This window comes from Xenopus laevis, chromosome 1S (assembly GCF_017654675.1).
Source record: "Xenopus laevis strain J_2021 chromosome 1S, Xenopus_laevis_v10.1, whole genome shotgun sequence".
Taxonomy (NCBI): Eukaryota; Metazoa; Chordata; class Amphibia; order Anura; family Pipidae; genus Xenopus; species Xenopus laevis.
This window is the reverse complement of record NC_054372.1, coordinates 78,296,322-78,307,273: the sequence shown is the minus strand read 5'-3', so window position 1 is coordinate 78,307,273 and position 10,952 is coordinate 78,296,322. Positions and strand designations below refer to the sequence as shown.

General features: G+C 40.0%; 1 pseudogene; it reads left to right on the top strand.

Moving 5' to 3' along the window:
• Positions 1-1,586: 1,586 nt before the first annotated feature.
• LOC108704104 overlaps positions 1,587-10,952 on the top strand; it is a 156,892-nt pseudogene continuing 147,526 nt past the window's right edge.

The window sequence follows — 10,952 nt, the reverse complement described above, 5'->3', positions numbered from 1 at the left end:
ATAATGCCATTCACTTGGACAAAATTTTGAATGTGATCCCTTAACAAGCATTCAAATAATTTGCTGGCCTACAATTGCCAGGCTAACATCTTAATCCCTTTTTAAATATTAGAATGAATCAGCTTTTCTCCAATCCATAGGTACCATACCAGATGAAAGTGAATCTGAGAAAATCAGAAATAAGAGCTGGTCACCTGAACTAAGCTCTCTTAGAACCCGGGGGTGTATGCCACCTGGCCATGGTGCCTTGTTTACATAAATTTTTGATATGAATCATATCCTGAGTCAGCCACTGACTAGATTGAGCTGAGCCATCAGGGCAGCTATGAAGTGAGCCTAGGAACTTGGACTCCTCTATTGTATACACTGAAGAAAAGAACTGATTTAGCACATTTGCCTTTTCTGTATCTGTTACAACATACTAGTACCATTGTTTAAAAGAGCAACACTCTCAACCTGCATCTTTTTACTATTAATATACTTAAAAAAACTTTTTGTGGTTAGTCTTCGCCTCAGCCGCAATGCACTCTTCATTTCCGGATTGCTGTTTTACAACATTTATTATAGTGTTTATATTCATTAAATGCAGCTTCTGCCCCAACAGACTTCTAACTTTTAAATGCCTCTCTTCTTTTCTAGGGATGTAGCGAACCGCCGAGTATGTGTTCGCGAACGCAGTTCGCGAACACCGGCAAAAAATGCGAACAGTTCGCGAACTTCGAACATCCGAAAATCGTTCGAATCGAACGATCGAAGGATTTTTAATCGTTCGATCGAACGATTTTCGTTCGAATCGAACGAAAATCGTTCGATTTTAGCGACCGAATGGTCGAATGGTCGAACGATTTTGACGCGAACGCCTATTGGAGAACGTTGCGCGACGTTCGCGAACTTGCGGCGGACGCGAACAGCCGATGTTCGCGCGAACAAGTTCGCCGCAGAACAGTTCGCTACATCCCTATTCTTTTCTATTAACTTATTTACTTTATTATATACATATTATATTAAGCCACATAGGGTGATTCTTAGTGCTTCTACATTTACTCCTTAAGGGAATAAATTGAGAACCGTAACAATTTAATTTCATTTTAAATGACAGCCAGTCCTGTTCTGTGTTTTTAGCTGTAAACATAATGCCCCAATTAATACTCTGAAGGGCAGCCCTCAAGTCACTAAAATTAGCCTGTCAAGAGTTAACACTGCTCTGACTATGTACCTATGTTAGTGCCAATTGCAAGACAATATATAATATCATGGTTGCCCCTATAACAACAGTGCCCATAGCAAGGTTGTATAGGTTTCCTTTAATTTAAAGTATGTTCTACTAAAAAATGCCCATGCTCATGCAGATGTATGAAAACATCGCTGTATAAGCATTTTAGGAATAGTTTAATACTGCAGACAGTAAAAGTAATATTCATTTAAAAGCAGTTTACAGTAAACATGTTGACCCAAATAAGATCCTAGTTGACCTTGGGTTTCCAAAGGCATTCTTCCCAAGTCTCAACCTTGAATTCAGGATAGGCCCCTGAAGCCACTCACTGTTTCTGCTTGTGCAGGGGTCAGGCCCAGAGTTGTGGCGAGGCATGCCACCCAGCCACATTGGGAACACAATGTTCCCCATTGATATGCGCAAGGCCGTGCTTGCACGCGTGCAGGGGCGATGCGAGCGATTAGTGGGTGCTAGGACCGCAAGGCTTTGGGGGGTGCCGTGGCTGGAAATCAAGCCCTGGCAAGGGTTAATCACTGCAGTTAATAACCACTGTTGCAGTTTATAAAGATTTCTGTTACTGAATATTATGAATATATTAATTTTGCTAACTTCAGAATAAAGACATGCTATTTCAGTAAAGAGTATGACTAAAAATAAGGCTATCCAGTGCTAACAAACACTTTCTTCTACTCTAGCTGATCCTGCCGCTCTTGGTTTTATTATCTCTCCTTGGTCTCTTCTGTTGCTGCCCTCTGGAAGTGTGTCGTTTACAGATGAAAATGTCTCAAACCAGGATCTGCGAGTCTTTACAGCTCCTGAGGTTCTCCAGGCCAAGTCAATATCATCACTTTCAGATATTGAAAAAGTAAGTTGATTTATTAATACCATGAAACTGTTGTATTATCTGTTACATTGCATGTGGAGTTGTCATTTGGTAATGCAATGAAATGTTAAATCTGATTTTACGAGCTTTAACTTATTATTTATCATGTACATTCTAATTCTAAAAATTAAAAATGAATTAGTTTAATTTTCCCCTCTTATGTTTCCCAGTAATCACTCAGTATCGCAAGTTGCTAGGTTTCAAAACTGTTACATGTTTAATCATTAGTTCAGTGCTGTCCAACTTCTGTGGTATCAAGGGCCAGAATTTTTCTGGCCTATGTGGTGAAGGGCCGATAATGGAAGCCAGTGCTGGCCACTCCCCTTTTAACCACACCTATTCAAACCACACCCATTCAAACCACACCCACATCTCAAGAACTAAGACCATGTCCACATTAATGGTGGTAACACACCAAAAAAAACCCAAATGGCTGGTGTTCATTGTAGGGATATCACTCATCACTCATATGTGGAAAAATGTAAGTCATACCCTTAAATGTACCATAAAGATACCCTTAAATCTATATACATGAACAAACACCTAAAAGACCCCTAACAACAATTTCCAAATGCTAACAAACCCCCAGAACAACCCCTACCAGGCTCATGTCGCAGAGGGTGCAGAGCAGGGCAAGCAGAGTATGGCACACCCAGGAAGCATACGGCATGCAGAGTATGACACACACAGAGAGCATATGGCAAGCAGATTATGGCACACATAGGGGGCATAGGGCAGGCAGAGTATGGCACACATAGGTAGCATAGGGAAGGCAGAGTATGGCACACACAGGGAGCGTAGGGCAGCCAGAGTATGACACACACACAGAGCATAGAGCAGGCAGAGTATGGCACACACAGGGAGCATAGGGCAGCCAGATTATGACACACATAGGGGTCATAGGGCAGGCAGAGTATGGCACACATAGGGGGCATAGGGCAGGCAGAGTATGGCACATATGTGGGGATAGGGCAGGCAGAGTATGGCATACACAGGGAGCATATGGCTGGCAGTGTATGGAACACACAGGGAACATAGAGCAGCCAGAGTATGGCGCATACAGGGATTATAGGGAAGGCAGAATACAGGGGAACTGGTTCAGGACTCTCAGATGAACAGTTCATTCTGTGCTGCATACAGTGAAACAATGCTGTTGCTTCTCTAGCAGTTTGTCTGGGATGTGAACAGGTGAACAATGTGGGCCATTTCAGACTGGGTTTGAGGTATGAAAAGTACAGGGTTTTAGGAGTGGGAAAACTAGAGATGTTATGTGTATGAACAATGCAGGGGGATTACAGGTGTGAACAATGCAGGAGTTTACTGTCTGAGGGTAAATAATGCAAGGGCCAGTTAAATCTCAGTACTGATACCTTTCAACGTTTACACAAGGCTAGGGAATCACAGTGGACAGACGTTCATGTGGGGGAACAGTTAAAAAGAAAACACCCAGAGGTAAATCTGTTAGCTAGGGCAAAGTTGTTTTCAGATCTCAAAATTGAGTAAGGTCAGGTTGGTCTTTTCATTAGCCAGCACAAACGAAAACATCAAATCTACTCATCTGCTTGGAATTTTAACCTATTTTAACCAATTACTTTCTAAGGAAATAAAATGTTGCACATAATTTATTAACACACTCTACTCTGCATGATCAGTATTTCAGTCGATTTGTATCAGTCAGTGATTTTAAAGTTCTATTTAGAGAAAAATATTGAATAATATTATTATTTCAATTACCATCACAGCAAAAAAATCCTCACCCTGTGTTCACATTGTGAACCCTGTGTTTGTGTTTGGTTCCTCCAGAAACACCCATACTTCAAAAAACATTTCAGAAAGTTACTGTGATGGAGCGAAAGATTGTAACATGGCACCAAAGCCATAGTCCGTTTATGAGATTTCAGTTTATGAAATGAAAACTTCATTGAAATCAATCGTAAAATTGAGAACTCAATAAGTTTGTTCTCATTTAATTGAATATGTCCCAATATCTGTAAAGTGGTGTGGAATATGTCAGCACTATATAAATAAATAATAATTTTCTTGTTATCGGTAGAATATTTTATGGGCAATGTTACATTTTCCCATTCTAATTTCTTACTAGTGGTCTTTTTATTTATTTTGGTTGCTTGGAGTGGATTGTGTCAGCCACAAAATAAGTTATGGGATAAAAAAAAGGCCCCATTGCTCAGCATATAAAGGTACAGGTATGGGATCCATTGTCTGGAAACCCATTATCCAGAAAGCTCAGAATTACAGAAATACTCCATTGTATCCAGATAATCAAAATTGTTACAAACCAGCCTATTGGATTCATTTAATGTTTACATGATTTTCTAGTAGACTTAAGGTATAAAGATCCAAATTACAGAAATTACAGAAAGATCCTTTATCAGTAAAACCCCAGGTGCCGAGCATTCTGGATAACAGGTCCCATACCTGTATATTAATTGTTAAATATTCTATTAAACTATGCAAAAGGGATTATTTTTATGGATCAAAACACAAAAGCTGTATGTCTTCACTAAGATACCATAAGATAGTAGCATGATCAGATCAATCCAATCAATATGAAATGTCTAGACTACCCTTATGGTCGGATTTTAATTAACAAACAAGGGAAAGTTGTGCTGACCACTATTTTTTAAAACCATTAGGCGGGGGTGCAATGAGGTTGTGACCACAAAATACATATAGACAAATACAGGTATAGGATCCCTTATCTGGAAACCCGATATCCAGAAAGCTCTGAATTACGGAATGTCTCCCATAGACAACATTTTATCCAAATAATCCAAATTTTTAAAAATGATATCCTTTTTCTCTGTTATAATAAAACTGAAGCTTGTACTTGAGCCAAACTCAGATATAATTATCCCTTATTGGAACCAAAACCAGGCTATTGGGTTTATTTAATGTTTAAATGATTTATAGCAGACTAAAGGCATGAAGATCCAAATTACAGAAATATCCGTTATCTGGAAAACCCCGGGTCCCGAGCATTCTGGATAACAGGTCTCATACCTGTACAAGAGTCCTCTGCACTCAACCCATTATCAATATATTTAAGACAGAGACATTTTGTGCATACTGCTACTGAAAAATGCCTTACCCTTTAAACAAAACAGGGATTGTTTGTCCATATATTGCAATATATTTAAGCTGGCCAACTACGTCGGTCATCCTATATCTGGCCAGTCCTATGCTCAATTTTATCTGATTCAATGAGAATTCTATTGCTTCGTTATACATTTTACAAAGGGACTAAGTTTTACCTGCAACTTACTAGCTGCTTTCAAAGTAAAACTCCCAAACTTGGCTGCCCTTTTATTAGACAGCAGTGGGATCACCTGACTGGAGCTGGTCACTGCTCCTGTATAAACTATAACAAACAAGGGAAAGTTGTATTCACCACTATTTTTTAAAACCATTAGGTGGGGGTGCAATGAGGCTTTTAATTAAGGCTAGGGAAGGCTAAGCTTTCCCAAATCTTGCTGATAATAAAGAAGAAAAAAATACAAAAAAGAGCTTCACGTCTTTTTTCCCCCCTCAGGATGCAAGTCCTGGTAAAGCCTCAAGAGGATTGGCTAGGCTGGTGAAAGAAATTTGAAGCTTCCGGCAGCCTAGCCAATCCCCTAGTGGCAGGACCAGGAAATGCACTTTGAGGGAAAAAAAGCTGAAGTTTAGTCCTTGTATGCTGCTATGATTAACTGTTCCTGTTAGTGGTTTATGTGCATCAGGGCCAACACCCAGGTACCTTTTTTTCTTTACTCCTTTGCTTTAATCCCCTTCTGCCCCTTTTGCCACCAGCCTGGAAACATTAAATAATAGTAGAGCATGTGTATCAAGTATGGTTTGCCACCTGTCCAGATTTCACCCAGACAGCCCAGTATTTGGTAGGGCTGTCTGAATGAAACCTTCCTGCCCGGATTTCCAAATTAGGAAATCTGGACAGGACATTGAAAATAATGACATGAGTCATCAGTCCCGCCCCCGACATCACCGCCCCACCTCCAACATCACCAGCCTCCGACACCATCTGTCTTGCCCATTTTCCAGCAGCAGAAAAGATGGCAACCCTAGTATCAAGTTAGGGAAACATGAATTAAGTGCACAGAAATGTGGAGGGGGCCACAATACAAGGTTAAAAGTAAAAACTGCAAAGGAACCGGTAAATTGATAGAAGTGAAGATGGATTGGGTAAATGAGAAGAAACGAGGAAAGGGGGAAAAAAATAGAATGTATAGTTAATGGTGGAAAACAGTATAAAAAGAGAGAGAGAGACAAATTAAAAATTAGGAATATAGCACCTGTAGATAAGACTCTAGTAAGAGAGCAAAAGGATAAATACACGGGAAAGCAGAATAGGGGGGTGCATCCTGAAAAAAGTGTCAAGTGTCAAATGCACCTCCCCTATTCATTAACTACTGTCTCTTATTGTGTGTTCTGTGCCTGTGCATAGCCGTCTCCTGTTTATTATGTGCTTGTTGTTCCACAGTCAATGTCTCTCACTATATGATGAGCTTGGGCTGTCAATAATGTAAAAGCATTGGGCAAATACTTTATAGCAAAATTATAAGAAGCATGCAAAGTCAATTTTATGGTAGAGGTAAAAAAGGTTCATTTTCTGGTGTCAGTATCTCTTTAAGTAGTGGGGGAGATGATGTGCCTTTACCCCTTACTCTGTGTGCACTAGATCCTAACCAAACCCTAAACTTCATCTACTTCCAGGGTTCATCCTGCAGCCCCATTGAAGCTACTCCATGTCTGGTCCTTGCACAGCAGATAATTAGATTCACTGTTTTCTATTATGCAGTAGGAATAAGCACTACACATACCCATCTTGCCACTAGTGAGAGGAAAATAAATGTCTTGGTAAAAAATCCGCTGGCAGCGCAGGTAGACATATCCACGGGAGGCGGTAGGATTAATATCAATAAGCGGCTTTATTTAAACATACATAGTGGTACATCAAGAGTGGGAGTGCGAAGAACTAACGCGTTTCGTGCCCCAAACAATGGGCACTGAGTTCAGTGAAAGTGACGTCAAAATTCAAACAAATAGCTTTGAACACACGTGTTGCATATTAATCAATTGATTGGTATATATCGTGCTATGCAAATTCATGTATCTTTAAAATATGTGCAATAGAAGGAAAAAGCATAAAGTCACACTATATATATATATATAATTCATTAGTGTTAAGGGAACAAGAGTAAAGGTTATAGCTCGTGATTATTATGTGTAAAATTCATTAAAAGTGACAGTTAATTAATTAAAAGTTACATTAATTCCATAAAAGTGATTCTATAAATTGTAATAATATCATCTTTATAATGCTACTATTAAAAGACTAAGCATATAACTCTGTATACATTATGTACATATTGTCAAGTTGTCCCGAAAATGTACTTTTTCAACACGTAAGTATAATACTTCTGCTAAGATGTAACTAGGTTCATCGGGGTATAATAATTAACCAATTGGTTGTTGGAATTAATCAGTAAAATCATTGCTAGTTATTTTTGATGTGATTTTATAAACTTATTATAAATTTATTCACAGGCACATGTATATTTCTCTCTCCAGACTATATAATTTATTTATTATTTATATTGTTTATTGTGGTAATAAGTCTGTTTAATCTATATAATATTTGATGTCACACTCCTTATTTAAACCTTGCGGTATAACTGTTTCCAGTGTGGACATCCATTTGATTTCCCTTTTAGACAATACTTAATCAAAGTCTCCTTTCCTCTTCCCCATTCTCATATTCTCTCTAACCTGGAAAGAGACAAAATTTTCATTAGGTCCATGTTCATCCAATATATGTGCTGCAATGGCTGATGACATGTCCTTCCTATTTACGCAGGCTAGGTGTTCAAGAACTCTATCCTTAAGTCTCCTTTTTGTCTTGCCCACATATTGCTTTCCACACCGACACGTGGCAAGATATATAACATTCGTAGTTCGACAGTTGGCGTATGTTTCATTCTTATGTATCTTGCCATTACTTGTACTGCATATTTCCTTAGATATTTTTATGAATTTGCAGCATTTACAAATATTGGCACCACACATATATGTTCCTACTGTATGTAACCAATTTCTATTCTCATTCATTCTTTCAGGTAACATACTTGGTCATAACTTATCCCTCAAATTATAGCCTCGTCTATACGTGAATTGTGGTCTCCTCAATTCCAATTGAGAGAGTAACGGGTCCGACTTCAATACTTGCCAGTGTCTGTTAATTATATGTTGTATTTTTCTTGCCTCAAGGTTATAAGTTGAAATAAACCTCATTCTTTTTGTTTTTTGTGTCCCTCGTTCATTCCTCAATATGTTATTGTCTTTATATGTTTTAAGTAAGTCATTCCTATTACTTAATACGGCCCTGTCATATGCTTTTTTTTATTGAGATCGTATCATACCCTCTATCAAGTAGTCTATCCCATAGTTCCATAGCTCTCTGCTGGAAAGCATCCCAAGTCGAGCAGCTTCTCCGTAGCCTGATGAACTGCCCTACTGGTATGTTCTCCAGCAGAGGCTCAGGGTGACAGCTCCGTCGCTGCAACAGGGCATTTCTGCTAATGCTTTTCCTATATATATCTGTGTGTATCTCATCATTCTGGGAGGAGAATTGGATATCCAAAAACTCAATTGTGGAAGGGTTAAATTTATGTGTGAAAAAGATGTTCTTCCCATTATCATTACAATAATCAACAAACTGTTGTAGTTGTATTTCAGTACCCTCCCATATCAATATGAGATCGTCAATATAATGATAATATCTCTTGATGTCATTTAGATATATTGTATCTTCTTTAAAGATGTACATCTTTTCTAACCAACCCATAAAAAGATTGGCATATGAGGGCGCAAATCAAGCCCCCATAGCTGTCCCACACTTCTGTAAGTAATAGTCATTTCCAAACATGAAATAATTATGGCCCAGCAAGTAGTCAATAGCTTGTATAATAAATTGGTTTTGTTCCGGTGCATACATATCTATTTCTCTCAGCCAATAGTGTACTGCTTGCAGACCATCATTATGTCTTATGGAGGAATACAACACTGTCACATCCATAGTCACCCATAAGTAGTCCTGTCTCCATTCCATATCACTGATCTTATTGATAATGTCCCCACTGTCTCTAAGATAGGATGCCATTTGTATTACCATAGGTTGTATAAGTTTATCTATATATTCACTTAGTCTCTCATTCAGGGAGCCTATTCCGGCCACTATTGGCCTACCTTTAGGTTGTACAGGATCCTTATGTATCTTGGGAAAGGTATGAAAAATAGGGATCCTGGGGCATTCAACCCAAATATAATTGACCTCATTGTCATTTAGGATCCCCATTTCTCTACCGTATTGTAACAGACTCTTTAATTTGGTTGGGAAAGCATATGACAGGGCCGTATTAAGTAATAGGAATGACTTACTTAAAACATATAAAGACAATAACATATTGAGGAATCAACGAGGGACACAAAAAACAAAAAGAATGAGGTTTATTTCAACTTATAACCTTGAGGCAAGAAAAATACAACATATAATTAACAGACACTGGCAAGTATTGAAGTCGGACCCATTACTCTATCAATTGGAATTGAGGAGACCACAATTCACGTATAGACGAGGCTATAATTTGAGGGATAAGTTATGACCAAGTATGTTACCTGAAAGAATGAATGAGAATAAAAATTGGTTACATACAGTAGTGTAACGGGCCCGAAGGCACAGTAATAGTGTAGACCAAAGAGGAGACCAGACCAGGTTCGAGGTACAAAAGGGTTTATCCAAAGAATCGTCAAAATACAGGCAAAAGGTCAGACCAGGCAGAAGACAAGCAAAATCGAAGAACAGGCAGGAATCGGTACACAAGAATCAAAATAGATAATAACACCCAGGAACACTGTAGCAGGAACCTATAGTTGGGCAAGGACTGGAAGGGGAAGTGAGTTTAAGTAGTCCCTGGGTTGGCGCCAAATTTTGACGCGCTTGCGTCAGACGCAGACGCCAGCGTCCCCACGCTGACGTCTTGACGCCGGCGCCCGATTTTGACGCCGGCGTCCATTCCGTCGCCGACGACCAATCCTGGACTGGGAAGGAGATGAGGTCATAGACCTGTGCCCGGCAGGAGCCATGTGGTGAGGCAGGCGGTCGCCATCTTGGACGCCATCTTGAAGACTTGGAGTAGATTCCATTACAGTACCCCCCTCCTTAGGGGGGGCCTCAGGACCACCGAGTCTAGGGGAGAGAGGGAATAATTTATGGAATCTACGAACCAAGATGGGCGCATGGACATCTGAGCTCTTGACCCAGGAGCACTCTTCGGGACCGAACCCCTTCCACTCGATGAGATATTGAAGAGTGCCCCTGGAAAGACGAGAGTCCAAAATCCTCTTCACTTCGAATTCCTGGTGATTGTCAACCAGGACTGGAGCTGGGGGAGAAGAAGAAGAAGAAAGAGACACAGCAGGCTTAAGGAGAGAGACATGGAAGACATTCGGGATCCGCATCTCTGGGGGGAGTTGAAGACGAACCGCCACCGGATTGATGATTTCAATGACAGGATAGGGACCGATGAATCTGGGACCAAGCTTTGGGGTAGGAATCTTCAGGCGGATGTTACGGGTGGAAAGCCAGACCTTATCACCAGGAGCATAGGGCGGAGCAGGAATCCTCTTCTTGTCGGCAAACCTCTTTTGGATCAGAGAGCTCTTCTGTAGATTAGAGGCAACAGCAGCCCAAATCGCCATCATGTGGGCAGCCTGGTCGTTGGCGGCAGGAACATTGGTGAGGAGAAGATCCTGGGGAAACGCCAATGGATTCTGACCGTAGAC